Source organism: Botryllus schlosseri, chromosome 2 (assembly GCF_051294905.1).
Source record: "Botryllus schlosseri isolate E-star chromosome 2, Bs_hap1, whole genome shotgun sequence".
In the NCBI taxonomy this organism is placed as follows: domain Eukaryota; kingdom Metazoa; phylum Chordata; class Ascidiacea; order Stolidobranchia; family Styelidae; genus Botryllus; species Botryllus schlosseri.
In genome coordinates this window covers 21194956-21215132 of record NC_137237.1, presented here as the reverse complement: position 1 = coordinate 21215132, position 20177 = coordinate 21194956, and the positions used below count along the sequence as shown (strand labels likewise).

Below are 20177 nucleotides of genomic sequence, written 5' to 3'. Positions count from 1 at the left end.
TTTTCGTCACAGTCATATTGGTTGCTGCGTGAAATCCGACCGTGCGTAATTGTGTATGCTTGAGATTGAAATTCATTCTTTCCTCCAAAGGCTTTGTTAACGTTGATATGGAAATGCAGAAATCCAGCCCGATTTGTCGTTGTAGTCAGCAAACAATTGCAGCAACGCAAGTTACTCATAACCCCTTTGGCCTTTGTGTTAGACGTAAACACGAATGGCTGATTAGATACGCGTTTGCTCGTCTGTTGTTGTTTGTGGTATTCATGGTGTTTTTCTACTACAATGGTCATTTACACCAGGCCGAGCAGAATTTTAACTGCCCCACCCTAATCCCCCAATTGGTGCATCGAGCTTGAAGAGGGGACAAAATAATCTCATGAATCAACATAAATTATAGAGTATTTGTTTGGAGAGTTATTAAACTTCTTTCAAATTTTCTTAGCGCGTGTCGCCAATTGGCATCGTTAGATATCTTGGTTTTAATAGCGGCGGTATGCCCATCTATCTAATAGAATAATACGCATAATTTATAGAAATAGACCTTTCGGTGTCGGCCATTACCGCGCCACGACACACAAAGACATATGAAGTTTCGGCCAACATGCGACTCCGTGAATTGTGCAGCAAAAAAGGTCGACAGTGAGAAAACCTCTGCCGAAAAGGATCTAAACCTTCGGTATATGTATGCCGAATTGTCCATGGACTATATACGGTAGGCGCCTAAATGGCTGTCTCCGAATATCGCTGTCGCCAAAAATTCATAGTAGTATATGTAATTGGCAATATCATGGACCAAATGCCATCATGAATTCCGGAAAATATTCACGCTAGGTGCGACCAGATAACTGTAACACACTTACAACATAAAAACGGGCACCCACGAGCAGTGGTTTAAACGTTAATCGCGAAAGGGCATCTAGTGGGTCGCGCAATGAAATTTGGATGAAAAGTGGGTCGCGAACTGAAAAAGGTTGAGAAGCACTGCTTTAGATCAGTGGTTCTCAACCTTTTTGGCCTCGCGGACCGGTAAAATTTCAAAAAATATTTGGCGGACCGGCGGCCCTTCAAAAATTGAAATAAACCCGTAATGTAAGGTATGCAACCGTTTTTTGCAAATATTGTACTAGAGCAGCGGTGGACAACCTTTTTGCTATTGGCGGCCGCATTTACATTACTTATCTAGCCTACGGCCGCATACCTGGGCATATCCGTAGTGAGGTAACTGGACGCCAAATACTCATGTTAACTGCCCACCATGCAGTGTTCATGTCCATTTCTGTTGAACTCCGGATTAATCTAGTTTTTCATATCGGCCTTACTATACGTACACGGCTTTGGTCGCGCGAGGCGCGAAATATTTTTCAGATCCACGAATGCATTTCGTCCTATATAAGCAGTTGTACATATTACTATGAAATATTTATCCGTTTTCAGCCCATGTAATCAGATTCAACAGTAGAGTTGATTGAGAGAGTGTTTTCAAAAATGTAGGGCAAATTATAAATGATGATGCATCTACTGATAGGCCTATTGCTAGTACAGTGACTTTTTTCCTGTTATTACTTTACTTGACCTTCCATCAGGATTGTCGGTCAAAGTGAAAAGATATTGAAATCACCCAAACGCGACAGAAACAAAAATCTTTCGTCAGGAGCACACGATTCCAAGTTGTTAGGGCGCACCATTTTCCTTTAATATTCACATCTGTACTGTGGGGCTCAGATTGCAAAGGGGGCGCTATGATATTAAAATCGAGAAACGAAATCGCATTGAATCGCGGGTTTAATCGGGAGTCAATTCGTAAATTCAATTTTCTTGTCGACGGCCGCCAACACGTTCTCATTGAAATACGTGTCGACTTCCTCACAAATTTTCTGCTACGGCCGCAGGTTGGCCACCCCTGCACTAGAGAGCGACAATTCGAGGTTTTTTTTCGTAATTAAATATGTTCATGATGGTATTCATGTGATTTTACGGTAGTGTGTCTGCTGAGTCAGGTAAAATTGCGTTGCCGAGAGTAAAACAGCAGGCAGCATCGATACCTGGTCATCCACAAAATGAATGAATCGAAAACGAATGATCGTGCAAACTAAGCGGTTTAACGAGTCCGCTCGTATATGTCGTCACCAGCGATCTCGAACTTCAAGTAAAATCGAACATGTTTCGATGCCTAATGTTACCTCACGCAGTTCTGAATGAGTTTACAATTTGATGAGTGATAAAGCCTTTAACACATTGCATCTTGAAATTTAGGTATAAAATCCTAATTTACCTCGCGGACCGGCAAAAATATCGTCGCGGACCGGCACCGGTCCGCGGACCGGCGGTTGAGAACCACTGCTTTAGATCATACAGGAGATTTGAATAGGGTGATCACTACGGCAAGTTTTTGTTGCACTATAAATCATGTGAACGTCGCACTTCATTTCAACAAAAGTTGCAGTAAAAAGTTGCATTTATATATTTTTTGAATTGCTTGGGTATGAAACACTCGAAAGGCTCCGTTGTATAACCCAACAGTATTACATTTGCAAAGTATCTGCTTGTTTCATTTCTTTCTTCGCTATATTCAATCGATCATGCGTGCATTTTCACGTTCTTTAGGTTTGAAACCCCCGTGACAGCCTTTCGCCGTCAGCGCCTGCAGAACCATCAAATTAGATACTTCCCCATTTCACGGACGGCCTGGCGAGACCGTCAAATTTACATACGCAACATAACATAACCGAAAATATTTCCGCAAAGAGCTAAACAACAAAGCGATAGTTCATAAAACAAATCAAATACCATACCCCAAACCCTCCAGGTCTGCAAACTTGGCCCAAGGCAATGAATCAAAATTCAGTACAATAATCCACGACCCCACACCATGTCATACGCACACTCGAAATCCAAATACACGGCCACTGTTGAACGCTTGTTATTTATCGCTTTGTAAGCTGTATCAGTGTATCATGCATTCGCATAATGTGATCGAGGGTGCTACGTCCTTCCCGGAAACCAGATTGAGAGTGACGGAGAAGACTTCGTGATTCTAGGAGCCAGCGCAATCTGCAGGCCATCATTACTTCGAACACATTCGAAGACGACTCGTAGGCGATATTGGACGGTAATATTTAGGATTCGACGCATCCTTACCAGGTTTCAGTATTGGAATCACAACAGAGTGTTTCCAATCACGGGGAATCTGGCCTTTTAACCAGGATTCATTGAACAGATTCTGTAGCCGCGACGTGGATAGGCAATACAAGTTCTTCAGCATGGCGTATAGCATATCGAATCCTCTCCCGGGCACGAGTCGCGACGGCTATGTACAACAGAACTTAATTCGGCAAGGCTGAAAGGCATGTATGTTGATTGAAAGTTCGTTACCACTTTCGAGTCCTGGTATCGGATCATTACTCTTCAGAAACTCCGACTGCTTTGAATGGAACTTTGCCGAATAATTATGATTACTATAGAGACGCTGGAAAACACTGATGAGAAAATAGCAGTGTTGGGATCAAGTCACTACCTTCGAGTCACGAGTCATCTCGAGTCATTGCACATTTTGACTCGAGTCAAGTCAAGTCAATCGATTTTCAAAGGTGACTCGAGTCAAGTCAAGTCACTCGTTTCTTGGAGGTGACTCGAGTCAAGTCGAGTCAAGTCAAGTCAAGTCACGAGTCAAGTCACGATTCAAGTCAAATTGAAATTTCGAAGTATGAGTGATGATGCAAAACTAGAAATCGCCAAGTTTATGTATCAGTTTCACTGCGGTCGTTGCCCCGAATATTTCAATGACTTCTTTACCTCGGAATCAAAAGCGCACAAGTACAACACACGCGCGTCCACGTCGTCCAAATATCATATGATCGACCGAAAAGATCATCGCTCCATCAAATATGCCGGACCTGATGTGTGGAACAGTATCCCGCCGGCCATCCGACAGTCGACGAGCATGTCCACATTCAAGTCGAAATACAAGCAATTACTACTAAATAAATACAGTCCATCCTCAAGATTACCGGACCACGACTGACCTATCGATCTCGCTTCCCATGACATGCCGCCCTATTTCTTGTCGCTTTCTTTTTCTATACTGTATTCTTTACTTTCATTCAGTGTGCATGCCTCCTCTTTACTACGCCTAGGCCAAGGTGGGTGTCCGATTCCATTGACAAATCCAAGTCGCTTCGAAATCTTCCTGTCTATTCATTGTATCGCATTTTTTGTGGTGTATTGAACTGATAAAATTGCTAATAAACCAATGATGATGATGATGATTACATTTTGCTAACTAGATTAAGGACAGATGAATTGGCCATTTATCTTGAATCAAATAACGAATATAAAGATAAATATACATGCAAAACGATGTTGCAGCACTCACGCAAACGTAGAACTGCTAATAAAATATGCGAATAATTTTATAGTTACATCTACAGTCTGATTTTATCGGCCAATATTGAGTATCGAATACGAATCCTCGAGAAGTTGAAGAAATTGATGTGGTACAATACACTGCCCAAATACACATCCGTGAGAATATAAACGCGTAAACTATATTCGTTCGTTATATATCAAACAAGATGGTTGGTAAAGGTGAGCACATCCGCAATGTAAGCTCTGAGCCGTCTTAGAAACAAGGATACACGTTGCTATTAGATTAATCTATTGCTACTACGATAACGTAAGCTGTGATTGTTTCGTTAGCGGTCAAATTATTTGTGATGTGACAATGGAGAATCAGTGAAACGTACAATCAGCGAATGACTAGTTGCTTTCACAAGTGACACCGGCGTATCGCGAACAACCCAAACATAAACAAGATATGGTTATTTAATCGACACAGTTTACTTAATGACTTGAAATTGACTCGTGAATTTTGCTCCGAGTCACGAGTCAATCCACATTTCTGAAGCGCCGAGTCAAGTCAAGTCAACTCATTTTTGCAAAGTGACTAGAGTCAAGTCAAGTCACACGAAAAAGGTGACTCGACACTGGAAAATAGGTGCTTTAGATTTGTCGTCATGGTAACTGTTGTCCCCGGAGTGTATCGTCGGCATGGTGCGGTGTGTCGTGGAACCGCACACGGCTGCAATTGTTTTCCAGATCCTAGAAGAGCTCGTTTTCAGATTGATCGAATCACAGAAATCCTCCCAGCATTTTCGTTAAGCTGATGATATAATTTTGCGGCATTCTGATCGCACTTACTTGAAAGGTACCACCTCCGTCATGGCAAACGTTCTCTTCATTTTTTGAAAGGCTGCTTTCTTGCGGCGTACTGCCCGGGCGCAGTCTTCGTTCCACCATGGGACCGGTATCTTAGCAGAAGCGCGCGATCGAGGTACTGAAATTTGCGCTGCCATTTCGCCACCGATTAGACACCAAGAACTGCCCAGAACGTGAACGAGAAAGATTTCGATGTTTCAGGAATCGCACCGTGCATCTCATTTCCAAGGCAAAAGCAAAGTACAATGAGAGATTTTTCAACAGACACATAAAGTACACTCGAAAAACATGGTCAGGACTTAACTCTCTCCTACATCGAAAAAAAAGGCCATAAGTCTGTTTCGGAAATTGTGAAGTCGGATACCGGAAACAAACTTTCAGACCCGGCGGCCATCGCGAATCACTTCAATGAATATTTTTGTAACGTAGGCCCAAATATTGCTTCTTCTATTACAAAACCTGTGTCGGCCAGGTCAGAGGTGAGATCGATATCCCAGTCAATTGTGCTTGAACCTACGACCAAATACGAAGTAGAAGTAGCCATCCACAAACTGAAATCGCGCAAGGCCGACGGCTATGACCAAATCCCATCATGGTTTTTAAAAATGATAAGCATGCATATCGGTCAATATATGGCCCTTTTTTTCAACTTCATGATAGAAAATGGAGTCTACCCAAGCTATCTAAAAAAAAGCCAGAGTAGTCCCTGTACACAAAGCTGGGGATAGAACTAATGTCACCAACTACCGTCCGATATCCGTTCTCCCGTGCATCGGGGTTGTATTCGAAAAGTTGCTCCTCTCCCGCCTGTCCTCATTCCTCGCCAAAATGTCTGTCATTTCCCCTCAACAATTTGGCTTCCGAAACAAACACCAAACCGCACATGCCCTCCTAACAGTGGCCGAACAGTATTATTTATGATATCTCAGAGAAGCGAAATGTGGGATGTAGCATTTTTCTCGATCTAAAAAAAGCGTTTGACTGCGTAGATCATAAAATTCTCATCTCGAAATTGGCGCGTTACGGACTTCGGGGCCCACAACTTGAGCTCATGAAAAGTTACCTCACTGGACGCCAACAAATGGTTGCGATCTCAGACACCTTGTCCTCTCCTCACCTGGTGACCTGTGGTGTGCCCCAAGGCTCAGTACTTGGACCGGTCCTTTTCACCTTATATGTCAACGACATTTTTGAAACCTCCTCATTGAACACCACACTGTTCGCTGATGATACTCACCTCCTCTCTTCCGCATCTTCGACGGCAGAGCTGGATGCCCTGACTGGTGACCAAATGCCCAAAGTCCATGAGTGGACGGCCCAGAACAACCTTTGCCTAAACGCCTCGAAATCGCAATTGCTGACAGTAAATTCAAAAAAATAACCTAACCGTTAATATCGCTGGTCAGCCCGTTTCCAACACAGATAATGCCAAATATTTCGGGGTTTTACTGGACTCGAACATGTCCTGGAAGAGTCATATTCAGTCCCTAGAAACTAAGTTATCGCCGAAGTGCGGCCTGTTCTACAGCCTTAGGCGCTTCATGCCAGCATGGGTTCTTCTGATACTCTTTAAATCCTTAATCCAATCGAAGTTACACTATGGCATCCTCTGTTGGGGGGCTGCCAGTAAAACTGCACTCAAGCCACTACAAAAACTACAACATAAAGTACTCCGAATCACAGCTAGGGCCCCAAAGGGGCCTGGCTGCCCATCCAACAAGTCGCTGCTGAAGAGATTCGGCGTCCTAAACATAGAAGATATGCGGAAACTAGAAATCGCCAAGTTTATGTATCAGTTCCACTGCGGTCGTTGCCCCGAATATTTCAATGACTTCTTTACCTCGGAATCAAAAGCGCACAAGTAGGCTACAACACACGCGCGTCCACGTCGTCCAAATATCATATGATCGACCGAAAAGATCATCGCTCTATCAAATATGCCGGACCTGATGTGTGGAACAGTATCCCGCCGGCCATCCGACAGTCGACGAGCATGTCCACATTCAAGTCGAAATACAAGCAATTACTACTAAATAAATACAGTCCATCCTCAAGATTACCGGACCACGACTGACCTATCGATCTCTCTTCCCATGACATGCCGCCCTATTTATTGTCGCTTTCTTTTTCTATACTATCTTCTTTACTTTCATTAGGTGTGCATGCCTCCTCTTTACATCGCCTAGGCCAAGGTGGGTGTCAGATTCCATAGACTACTCCTTGTCGCTTCGACATCTTCCTGTCTTTTCATTGTATCGCATTTTTTGTGGTGTATTGAACTGATAAAATTGCTAATAAACCAATGATGATGATGAATTTGTAATCGCACTGTTAAGTTCTTCCACATCACCCGACATAGATTCACCCATCATGTTGCCCACAGATTTTGAGAATTCCGACCATTTTGCTTGTTGCAGGCACCACTTTGTTGGCCTGGCTTCACTTCGGTTTTGACCTCCATTACACTAGGCGAAAACCACCTAGTGGTCGTTTACTAAAAGGTGTTGTGAGACCGTAGTGTGGCATTTGTGGGCGATTCTTGGTGAAGCCAGCGTCAGATCAATAATAAGTGACCATCGATGCTCGGCGTTTACGGACAGATTGACCCTGGTTGGTTGAGAGGTGTTCACTGCAACGATGTTGTTTCTTTCGATAGCTTCGCAAAGACGACTACCACGCTGATTATTTCTATGACTCCACGAGCAATGGTGGGCATTGAAATCCCTGCATACGAAACTGCGAGATGGCAGACAGTCGAGAAATGACAAAGCATTCGTTTCTAATCGGCACTCCGGAGACACATAGACGTTGAATATCGCCGTGGTCCCAACTTCTACACACAGTAGTTCGAAACATCGCGATATTATAGATGGCTCCTCAACTGAGCTCAGTGCTTCGGAGGCGAATGTTGCGAGACCACCTTTATGGACGGTATTGTCCATCCTAAATAGTTTGTATCCTCTTAATTTTGGCGTGTATTTAGCAATGAAATGGGGTTCCGGAAGTACTATTACGTCTGGTTTATGATCAAGGAATGTCAGGAAATTTTTGAACTCGTATAATTTGCGGTAAATCCCGCGGCAATTTCATTGTAGCACTGTAAGTTGTTTATGCGTCATGACTGCTGGAAATGCCAGTATATCTTCTTCCTGCTGATATTGGTCCACCAAATTTGATGAGCTCTGGAGCGCGGTAGGGGAGATCTGGTGTCCTAAATAGCTACTGGACACTTTTGCCTCTATATATCAGTGTTTCCCCACTTGGACGCAGATATTGTAATCTGAACAATTTGTGCAATCATTGCTAGCAGTGGCACGGTGTCGAGTTTCAGTACTTTACACTCACCGCTTTAGGGTACACTGCTCACAGGGTTCAATGACACTTGTGGAGATGGTGATATATTTCTTCATTGAAGACGTCTAAGATCGCCATCGTTTTGCGCTGGACGCGCACCAGGGCCGCGAACTTTATTACTATTCGGGGTAGAGGCTGAGTTGTGAGCGTACGAGACTGCAATGTTTTCACTTTGAATATTTGCTGTTTGCGTGCGAATGACAGTCCTAGCTTCGCCATATGTTATGTTCGAGCGTACTCTCACGCACTGAATCTTGGCCTCTTCTCGATACGTCGGTTAGCCTGCGTAGGCGGCACTGTGCGATTGATGACAATTAAGGCATTTCTTATCATTCGCACAAGATTCGTATCTGTGATCTCGACCCCCGCATTTTGTGCAAGTCATGCTGGCCACAAGCTCCTTATTAGACCTCCTTTTACGTCGCTTCATGAACGTGACATGGAAAGAGTTCAATTCCTCTAACAATTCGGAATCCGATATGTCACGGGATAGGTCCCTTATAACCAGGGCTGTGGAGTCGGTAAATTTTACCATCGACTCCGGCTCCGACTCCACACATTTTCAATATACCGACTCCGACTTCAACTCCCGTACCGTCTCCGACTCCGACTCCAACAGTATTACCAATTTATTTCGAAAATTATATGCCACACTGTCGGTTAAATGACTATCATACAGCCATTAAACACACGCAACATGTGATCAACGGTGACATGTGAAATTGTTTCATTGTGACACAGCACGAATTATCCACTATGCAATTAACATGAAAGAATGATTTGCTAAATATCCTTCCTTTTTCATATTTTATAAGTTTTTATAACATGGACTCTTTAATATCTTAATGTGTATGAATCATTCAAATATGACATATATCCAATCCTGTATAATTCAAATGTAGATAAAAAATCCAAGTGTAGCTCTTGCACATGTGTATGAGTCAGCAACTAATAGATATATTTAACTTACTAATTTTTTCATTACACACTATACTGATTACAAGCACACACACTCTTACTACTAATATGCATCGGTCATAGATGAAATTTAGTTAGTCAAATACCATAGCGTATGTCTAGTCTACATGTACTTAGTCAAGTATTCAAGGACTAGGACTTGCAGTCTTTCTTAATCATTTGTTCGACCCAAACAGCTAAGCTACACTACACTACAAATATTTTTAATTTTGTCAAGTGGGAAGCATCGTTCGGTTATATTTACATCAATTTTATAATTTTACGAAGCCAGCCGATGCACTTGTTCTGTCACAGTATCATGGTATATAATTCCAAAGATTGCATCAATTAGTGACTGCATCGCGAATATGCATATTGCGAATTAGGTAACATTGCAAACAAGAGTTATATTACTACGCTCCAAAATTGTAACAATTATGTCTTGAAACTGTGACGTGTGCAGACATGACCTGGTCGCGCCACGCTCGAAATTTTTTCAAAGGTAATGACAGAATTCTATCAATAAATATGTTACTAACATATATTGGGGGTCGCATCTGTATACCACTGGGCTCATATGTCAAGGACAGGATTATTTGACGTTTAGACAGCAATATCGACGTTTTCGGCGAACATGCCTCTCTCATTTGGTGCAAATGTGTCGTCGTCGACGATCTCGCTGCGAGTGCACAAGCGAAGCCGCATGTTGGAGGACTCGTTATCTCCTAATTGCGAATATAGTGGGACTCAATTCTGTGAATAACACGTATTTATAATTTTCAGAAGGGGGGCTTCCATACTGAATGCAAGAAATCTAGTGACAATAAATGATGCGAAGTGCCGAGTAAGATGTCAAGTCAAAAAATCTGCTACGAAATATTCTAATTTATGGTCATCTACGAAGATCTGCATTAAATGTGATTGGCCCCTGGATACGCCAATGCGTTGGAGCTGATGTTTTAGTCATCATCAAATTTCGCGGTCAGGCTAATCAAATTTTGGTTGGCCTTGCAATTTTACCTCATGTTATAAATAATTTCGAAAATTACCTCACAGGCCACACAAAACCTTCTCGCGGGCCAAATTTGGCTTGCGTGCCGCGGATTGGCCGCACCTGATCTGTATTGTTATTCATAACAGTGATCGGGGGTAGGCCTACATAAAAATTATATTGAAAATCCTTTGAAAGCCATTGATTTCATGATAGAGAAGTTGGAGCCGGAGTCAAAGTCAGGGTCATTTTCACAAACTCCGACTCCGACTCCAGTCAGTGTTTTTCCCACGACTCCGACTCCAGCCCAGCGTTGGGATCAAGTCACTACCTTCGAGTCACGAGTCATCTCGAGTCATTGCAGATTTTGACTCGAGTCAAGTCAAGTCAATCGATTTTCGAAGGTGACTCGAGTCAAGTCAAGTCCCTCGATCTTTGGAGGTGACTCGAGTCAAGTCAAGTCAAGTCACGAGTCAAGTCACAATTCAAGTCAAATTGAATTTTCGAAGTATGAGTGATGATTCAAAGTCAGAACAATATTGACAGCTGTGTGAAAGACAGATTAATTAGCCTTTATCTTGAATCAAATAACGAATATAAAGTTAAATATACATGCAAAAAGGCGTTTTATCGCACACGCACACGTAGAACTGCTAATACAATACGTGAGTAACAGTATAGTTACATGCTACGGTCTGTTAGTATCAGCAAAAATAGAGGACCAAATACGAAGCCTCAGAAAAGTTTAAACAGATTGATATGGCACAATACACTAGCCATCTGCACAACCGTGAGAATATAAACGCATCAACTATATTCATTCCATTCAAATCATACAAGAAGGTCGGTAAAGGTGAGCACTGCGCTATGTAAACACTGCGCCATTTAAGAAACATAACTATTAGATTAATCTACTACTACCACAGCATTGTAGCTGAGATCATTTCGTTTGCGGCCAATTTATTTGTGATGTAACAATGAAGGACCAGTGGAAGTGGAACGTACAATAAGTGAAAGACTGGTTGCTCTCACGAGTGTCACTGGCGTATCGCGACTTATCCGAATACACAGTACACACATGATACAGTGATTTAGTCGACATCATTTACTTATTGATGACTTGAAATTGACTCGTAAATTTTGCTTCGAGTCACGAGTCAATCGACATTTCTGAAGCGCCGAGTCAAGTCAAGTCAGGTCATTTTTGCAAAGTGACTCGAGTCCAGTCAAGTCATACGAAAAAGTTGACTCGAGTCATCCCAACACTGCTTCAGCCATTATAGTTTTCACGACTCCGACTCCACCAAGCAAGAATTATAGCCAAACTCCGACTCCGACTCCACAGCCCTGCTTAAAACACATCAAGATGCGTGCTGCTTACAATCTACCGTAATGGTATAGTGCGAAGGCAACGATATCAGGCAGATATCGTCTAGGGTTGACACTACACTATTAAAAGGAAAGATCTTACCGTATTGTAAACCTACTTGCATAAACACTTTTTGCTATTCGTAGCGCAATCCACTAATTACTAGGGATGGTGTGAACGTGAGGTTCACGTTCGCGTTCTGTGTGTGAACCTCGGAAATTTAGAGGTTCGCGTTCACAACAGAACCTTGGTAGGTTCTGCACTGTGAACCTTTTTCATATATTGCAACTTTCACTTCATTATAACATCATTGGTTCAAATTTATTGCATTTCAACTGCGGGCCACTCCATGTATGGCGCTGGCAGCATTCAAAATCAACACTAAACGAGCATGCACCTTGACAATCTCAAATGTTTTACTTGCTTTGTTACAAAAGTTTGCTCGAATTATCCAGTTTTCCGTTTGTGAATATTTAGTGACTCTCTGCTGTGAGCTTGACCCGCAATCACACAACATCACGAGCGAAATCCGTAGTCAGCGAAGGATGCTTGTTCAACCAATCAATAAGATTGATTTCGTTTTCTGATGTAAAAATTCGAGAAGGCGTATGGGGTCACTCTGGATTTCATATCTTTACTGCATCATTAACACCAAATTTGTGCGATTGAGGAGTTGGCTACTGTTGTATAACTTCTTAATGAGGTAATATCGGTAGCAAATATAGAAACCCAATTTACACTCTGATCAATATCAATGTAGCAATACTCAGACACCGAATACATTGTCCGGTCTGGCCTAGACCGATAAGGGAGTCCTCGTCGAAATTGTTGGGAAAGCGACGAAAGATATTGATTTTATGGTAGTATTATATCCTTTGATTGCCTCAGTTGATACATTTAGCGACGTTTAAAACGCCAATATGTACTTCAGAAGTGTTGCATTATGTGGCCCAAGTCGTCGCTAGGTATCGTGTACATTAATATAGGCTATCACTTCATTGAAAGATAGGGTTGGAATTAGCAATATGACGTCACGTGACGTCATAAGGTTCACGTTCGTGTTCACACAGAACCTTTTAAAAAGGTTCGCGTTCACACGAACCTGAACCTTTCAGGGGTTCACACAATCCCTACTAATTACCTGACGCGAACAAGAGTCTTCCGCACTCGACGTGGGTCTGAAGCGAACGAAACACGCACAGTCAAACGTTCTAATAGTACTGGAATCACTCTAAAGTTGTTCTTTCAAAGGTCCGAGCAAATATAAATCAGCGAACCCTAACCTTAGCCTTTTTAAAGACTATACTCTGCTCAGCTGTGCATTTCTTTGTACAATTAGTATTCTTCGAAAAAGTTATCCGATTCGGATTTTTCTAATTCTGGACGGCATTATTCTGATTCGCATGTATTTTTGGTTGAGATTGTTTGGATTAGTACTATTAGTTCCTCAGAGACTCAAGCAGTCGGACGGATTCGGACTCTCAGAAATCCGCTCATCACTGGCGTACACTGCTGGTGACACTGACACACCGCGTGTTGCTTCATTATGACAATGTTGTCAACATCACAATTTTTCATCATGAGCTTCTTGATATAGACCAGAGGTCTCAAACACACGGCCGCATGCGGCCCGCCAGATCATTTTGTGCGGACCGCGACGACATTTTAGATTTTCAATAATTTTACAATATATAAGTGGCACACATATCTTTTAAAGTGAAAATTCGCTCTATTGCTCCGAAAGCCTTCAACTATTCATTAAACTTCACTATCCGCGTCCATGCAGTAGAAGTTTCACTATTTCGCCACATTTCCAATTCATGATGATAAACCCTGACCCTTAGACGATAGTCGTTTACAGCACTATGCTTAAACGATGCGCGACTGAAATTTGCGTGTTAGACTTGGACGCGACCTTTATTAGAATTACTCTAACTCGGGCTGACTCAATGGTTACATGAAAATGACCCGAGTGGACACGGAGTCATGGGAATAGTAATAGACCAGAAGGTCGCAGCATGGTATTTCGCTTACTAAGCAAGTAGTTTTGGCAACCATTGGCAATCTATTAGTTACATCTTGGGTCGCTAAATCATGTTATTAGGCTACTGAAAGGTACGAGTTCCGCAGTGGTACGCTCCAAGATGTAATGACAATGGGTTGTTCGGCGTACCGACATTTCTTTACCTATGACACATTCATTATTATATTTATATTGTTATTTTTCTGCTCTATATTCGAAGGTATTGACCATGAGCTTATTAACCCACTTACCAGGAATATACCCGAATCCTGGATTGGGCTACACTGCTGAACCCCGACTGCTGTGATATCAGAGCAATCTCTATTATTATCAATCTGTTAAATTCACAATATTCATAGTAGCTTAGGCTTACCATATTTTGGAAATCTAAAAAGAGGACACTTTTTCAGAAATTTGAGACTTGCAAAACCGGAAAAGAATTCTCAAAAACCGGTTAATTTTTCCCACTTTGTGATCGATTGTCCAAAAAAAAAAAAAAAAAAAAAAAGGTCATCTCTTTTCGCTCAGAGCTAAAATCACCGTTTTTCACTTCGAAATACCCGCCGGAGCGTCACTTCTGTGCTAATTTACGGCATATCACTCGCGATTTGATCTAAATCTGACCTCAATTTTCAAATAAGAGGACAGAATCTCAAAAAAAGAGGACAAAAGGGCGTCCTCCGAGGACACTTTCAGCACTTGGGCACTTGGCAGCATGACAGAATGATCAATAACTTGTAATACCGAGGTGTAGAGGGCTAAATATTTTGAATTGTTCAACTGAGAAGTCATACAATAGCTTAGGATATTTAATATATATGTGGTATGTAGCACGTTGCATGAATTCATAACACATCAACGTACTGGCACTGGCAGTCATTGTCTCTTGAGCTTAAAAATAGCAGTATCCTATATATATATTGCAATCGATATCAATCATCAAAATGCTGCAATGATTACCAACTACCGCTACAATACAACTATAGTATACTATCCACACCTAACTTAATGCTGCAATAAATATCACAAAGTCAATATCCTGCAACGTCGAATTTTGTGTCATAAAATCATAGTTGACTACCAAATAACGGCTACAATGTCGATCATTTTGACGCAAGGAGTTTACATAGTTCATGAATCAAAGACATCCAACATATTTGAATCCTTGCGCATCTCCATGACACTTGCGAACGTTTACAGCCCGAAAACGATAATATACTGTATCCGAAATACGGCTACGTTAACGACGGATTTCTGCGTAATTCTGACGATATCATTCTATGTGCTTTGTACAGGATTGACATCTAGCATAGGTGAATCTCTGATGACTTCTACAACAAATTTCCGAAACGTTTACAACCAGAAATCAACAGTACACTATGCGATATTTAGCATTGAAGCAGGTGCGCGAGAAAGTAGCTTGCTAACCAATTTGTTGTTGCTATGCGTATCTAGTCACGTGATCGAAGTCCTGCAAAAGGCCTATTCTCAAAAACCGGTGAATTTTTCCCACTTTGTGACCGGTTGACCAGAAAAAAAGTTCATTTCTCGGCGCTCAGTGCTCAAAATACCGTTTTTTCCTCCGCATTGCTAGGTGGATGACTAAAAAAAAAAGGTCATCTCTCCGCTCGGAGCTCAATATAGTGTTTTTCACCCTAATTTATGGCATATCGCTCGCAATATGCGCATATGCGCTACATCTGACCTACATTTTCAAAAAAGAGGACAAAATCTCAAAAAATAGGACAAAAGGTCGTCCTCCGAGGACACTTTCAAAAAAGTCAAAAAAGAGGACAATCCTCTTAAAAGAGGACGTATGGCAAGCCTACATATAATTACTTCAGATAAGGGTTGGGTTTCATATTTGAGTGCCTTGTTTGCATTGTATCAATCAATATTCAATACCATTCTGTGAGTAGACTATTATTACTGGAGTATAAGGTGAAGAGGACCGGTCCAAGTACTGAGCCTTGGGGTACGCCACAATGCACACTGAATGAAAAGTAAAATAAGATAATACAGCCGTACATCTCTACCAATGATATATATACAATGATTGGAAACTGCCACGCCCCCTAACGCTGTAAGGTTTACTCCCGCCGAAATCAGCGTGTGCGCGGATAAGGTTGACTGCATACACTTCATTGAGTAATGTTGGCCGTGGTGGAGTACTGCTATCACCTTTGCTGGCAGTTATTCCACTGTCTTTTCGTTTGTTGGTTGATTGTTAACAGGTTTTGCGAGCATAGTGAGACAGTACTGCATACTAAGGTCTAATCAAACTTCCGCCAATGCGCAATATTCAGGTACTGACTAGCTGCTTAGGTTTTTGGACCTGTGGATGAGCGTAAAAAAGCTTGGAAAATTAGGTCAGATTGAGATTCGAACATTTGTAAGCATCAATTACGCCATCTGATATCTTGAAAGCGAAACTGATTAAGATGCTTTTGTGAGTAATCTTATTGCTGGTGGGTGGCCAACCTGAAAATTCGATGAGACCCATTTAACAGAAAGCAATTTTATTGAAGGCTACTATAATATTTATAACTCTTTTTTCTCACTAATAGTTGATTGATGAATAGTTGGTTGCGTCAGATGTGAGATAGTGTTGCATACCAGGGTGTGCTAAAACCTCTGCCAATGCGCATTTGTTTAAAGTTCCAGCAAAACGTTTTTGCACTGGCGCCAAATATGAATGGGCGGAAAACCTTGAGAAATTTATAAGGAGCATGCGTCAACATCGTGGTTGGATCAATTGTACAAAAAAAGACGATTTAAAGATTTGCGAACTTCATTCGCGTCATCTGATTTGTTGAAAGGTGAGGAAATGATTCTATACTGTAGCCTACTCTTCATCATTGCATAAGCACTACAGAGTGGTGGGCTACCTTGACTATATATTTTGATTCCCATGGTAGTTGACTGGTAAGCTGATGAAACGAGTTTCGTTTTAATGTCCAATGCATTTGCTCTTGCGTGTAGGACACAAATCGATCAATTTGCAAATTGGAGCAATTCCAACCTTAAATTTGCCTGTAAATTGGCTAGATTGTGTTCTCATGACTTTATAGCTGTGTCGAAAACTTCATCGCGAATATTTCAGCAATGCTGTTCACGGTGATGTTTCACGTGTCTAACTACTTCTGATATTTTGCATTTTCAGTGAAACAGAATATTGTATGGAGTACAACGAAAGACGGAATGGTAGGATTCGTTGATCTTGGGGAGTCGAGACCTGTAGATGATGATGAACCAGCTACACACGCTCTTCAAGTTTATGCCAGTGGCCTGGTAACGTCTGTTTCCAAACCCTTGGCATACTGCGCAACAAAGTCGGTGGCTTCATTTCGACTTTCGAGTAGGCCTATATTCTGGAAATGTGTCGGCATCTTGGAGGATTGTGGATTTCAGGTAGCTGCGTTTGTTGCTGATGGACTCAGTGCAAATCGCAAGATGTTCCAAGAGCGTACGCAACAACCTCTACGCCAGCCGCACTGGTGGTACGAAACTTCTCAACAAGGATGGTAAATTTATTCGATGGCGGCATTTTACGGCTGTTTGAACTGACGGAATTGAGATGCGGCAACTTGACGGATGCACATTTTCGTATGCAAAGCTTGGCAAAGATGCGGGAGATTTTTGCAGCTCAGCTTCTGTCTAATAGTGTTGCGCGTATTATGCGAGCAGGAGAGGTGACGCTAAAGAAGCTTCTGCATGGTTTGCAGGTATTTACAAGTGGTTCGACATTATGAATACATCAACCAAGTTCAGCTACAACGCCGACTTGAAGCCATATTGCAGTCCAGACGATTCACGCTTGGACTGGCTGGAAAATGATTTCTTGCCTAAAATGCGAAAATGGATAGATTCTTGTGCTGAAGGAACAGCAACTTGGAAAACTAAAAAATTCTTGGGTCTCGATAACCATTTATGCATTTAATAACCATGGACAGGTACGGTCAAATAGCCGAATCCTTATTCTGCACTACTGATATTAATGAATTTGGTGACACCTTGATATCATATAAAATTACGGAAAAAGAATGTTCCCCATCCTACCAATGATTCGGGCAAGACCAAGCAAAGATGGACAAACAGCTAAACAAGGCAGATTTCATCAAGAGTAGATACGGCATCGTTCGGGTCGTATTTGGCCATTCTTGAGCCAACGAAAGCGAGTGTACTGCTTCATTATTAAGGACATCATCCAAATACTTTTACCAAGTTGAAGATGACAAAAATTGATATCTAGCACTATTATTGCTTAACAAATCACGCATAAACTGTTTTTGTTGTCCACATGGTTATTTTTGCATTGGTCTAGTTCTGTACAGTTGCATATTAATGTTACTTTTTTCAAATGCCTGCATCATTATTTCGGTCATATACACATGAATTAGGGATTTGTGGATTAAATTATGTATTCGTAAATGTTCTATCTGTGAAGTGTATGTATCTTGCTCAATGGAATCCTGAAAATTCAATTCTGTATTGTAAGGCATCGAGATTTTGTGGAATGATCATGGATAGGTGCCTTTTTTCAGAGGTGGGTGATGTATGCAGCGTTGCTACAATGATTTACTAAGGTTCAAATAGAAGTAGCGAAAATATAAATGTGTATAGTACTTTTAAAAAGTTCTAAAAGTAGATTTGGTTGTTCGCTCGGAGTCAGTTGGAAATAGTCACTTTTGAAATTGTGCAGGGTTAAGCTTAGTGACTGCCGCAAAATGGCCATTGAATATGTGCGTGCTATTTTCAAAAACCTTCAAAACTCAGGAGATCTAGATATCCCCAGAGAAAAACAAGTGATGTTTTTGTTTGGTGAGGAGTATGAAAACACAATCACCCGCGGAAGTAGGCAAACCTACTCGAGTACTCAAAATAACTAGAATTACTCCTTTAAAAACTGCGTCTGCTTGATATTTAATTATATATGATGTTATTGATGTAGGAATATGATGGAAAAGCGACACCTCAAGTTGGAATGAAGGTTGTGTCACTTGCAACAAAGGTTGAACGTCCGCGACTGTGTGAACATAAGCCTCGTTGGTCGTCACAAGGCTACATCACGGGGATTGCGTATAATTGCGAGTCGTCAATGTGTGAATTGGATTTACGATACGCGCATGACGCGCGAAATTTATCTTGTGAACTAGGTGTACGTGTACGTGAAGTACGTGTACGTGAATCAACGTTTGTATGGCAGCGGTCCGCTAGCATAATCAGAAGAAAAATGCCAGACGCGAGAAAGAAATGCGCTTTTAAAGCTATTCAACACGTTAACGCTAATTGCCACTGATAAATATACTCAATGAATTATATATCATCGCTAGTTCCTCAAAGAAGTATTGCTGAGGAAGCCTTTGTTTACAGCACAACTGTGTATGCGATGAAGCGTGACCAGGAACACGCTGAAACGCAGAGCTCACGGTAGTTTCCAATCATTGTATATATATCATTGATCTCTACTGTGCATGTGCATGTGCACATTGTGCAGGGATTATCACCCATATATCTTCCTAGATTACCTTTTGTGCGAACTTACCTGTGTCCAAATTTACTGACAACCCTCATTCTTCTATTTTATGACCTAATCCAATCCAAAACCGAAGCTTCAAATTTTAATCCTAGTCCTAATCGAAACATTTTGTATATTCCAATCCTAATCCTAGTCCGATATAAACTTGGAATTCCTCTTAGAAAGCCTCTATCTTGATATGATATCTTTGGGTTATATTTTGCATCTGAACAAGTCACACACAATGCACAATGCGATAAGACACAATGCGATGTCATGAACAGATAGGAGGATGTCGAACGACACGCATCCAACTCGGCCTAGAGTGCCCGATGTCCCAGTTCTTTTCGATGTTGATCTTTTTGAAGCCGCGGCCCTTTCTACTAGTTCTTTCGATTGCTTGTGAGTGCTTTCTTTCGTCGGGTCTTTTTTGTCGCTGTAAGAACGGCAACGGCGGGGGACGAGGAGCCCAGATAAACCTCAGACGGGAATCGAACCGGATCCATCAGATTGATGGGCGCTTATCGTTATTACCACTACGCTATCTCGCCCGCTATGTCTATAATTCTGTAAAAAGCCATAAAATGCATAATCAGTGCCAAAGTACATGAAGTAACTTTGGTAGGACGAAAAACTTTGTCGCCATTCGCCATCAATCTCTCCGAAAATCGGCAACTCCAATCCTAATCCCAATCCTTCCAAAAAAAAAATCGTAAATCCTAATCCATTGCCAATCGACAAAATTTCACCT

At 41.7% G+C, this 20177-nt stretch overlaps 1 protein-coding gene and 1 long non-coding RNA gene across 3 annotated transcripts in view; one reads left to right on the top strand and one right to left on the bottom strand.

Moving 5' to 3' along the window:
- The window catches only part of LOC145456386 (G protein-coupled receptor kinase 3-like), a 198121-nt gene that overhangs the window by 111230 nt on the left and 66714 nt on the right, over window positions 1-20177 (bottom strand). The gene's annotated exons all lie outside the window — the stretch shown is intronic.
- The window catches only part of LOC145456693 (uncharacterized), a 91390-nt gene continuing 90343 nt past the window's right edge, over window positions 19131-20177 (top strand). The window contains exon 1 of the long non-coding RNA XR_013920685.1: window positions 19131-19288. This is a non-coding gene — a long non-coding RNA (uncharacterized LOC145456693). The remainder of the gene's footprint in view (window positions 19289-20177) is intronic.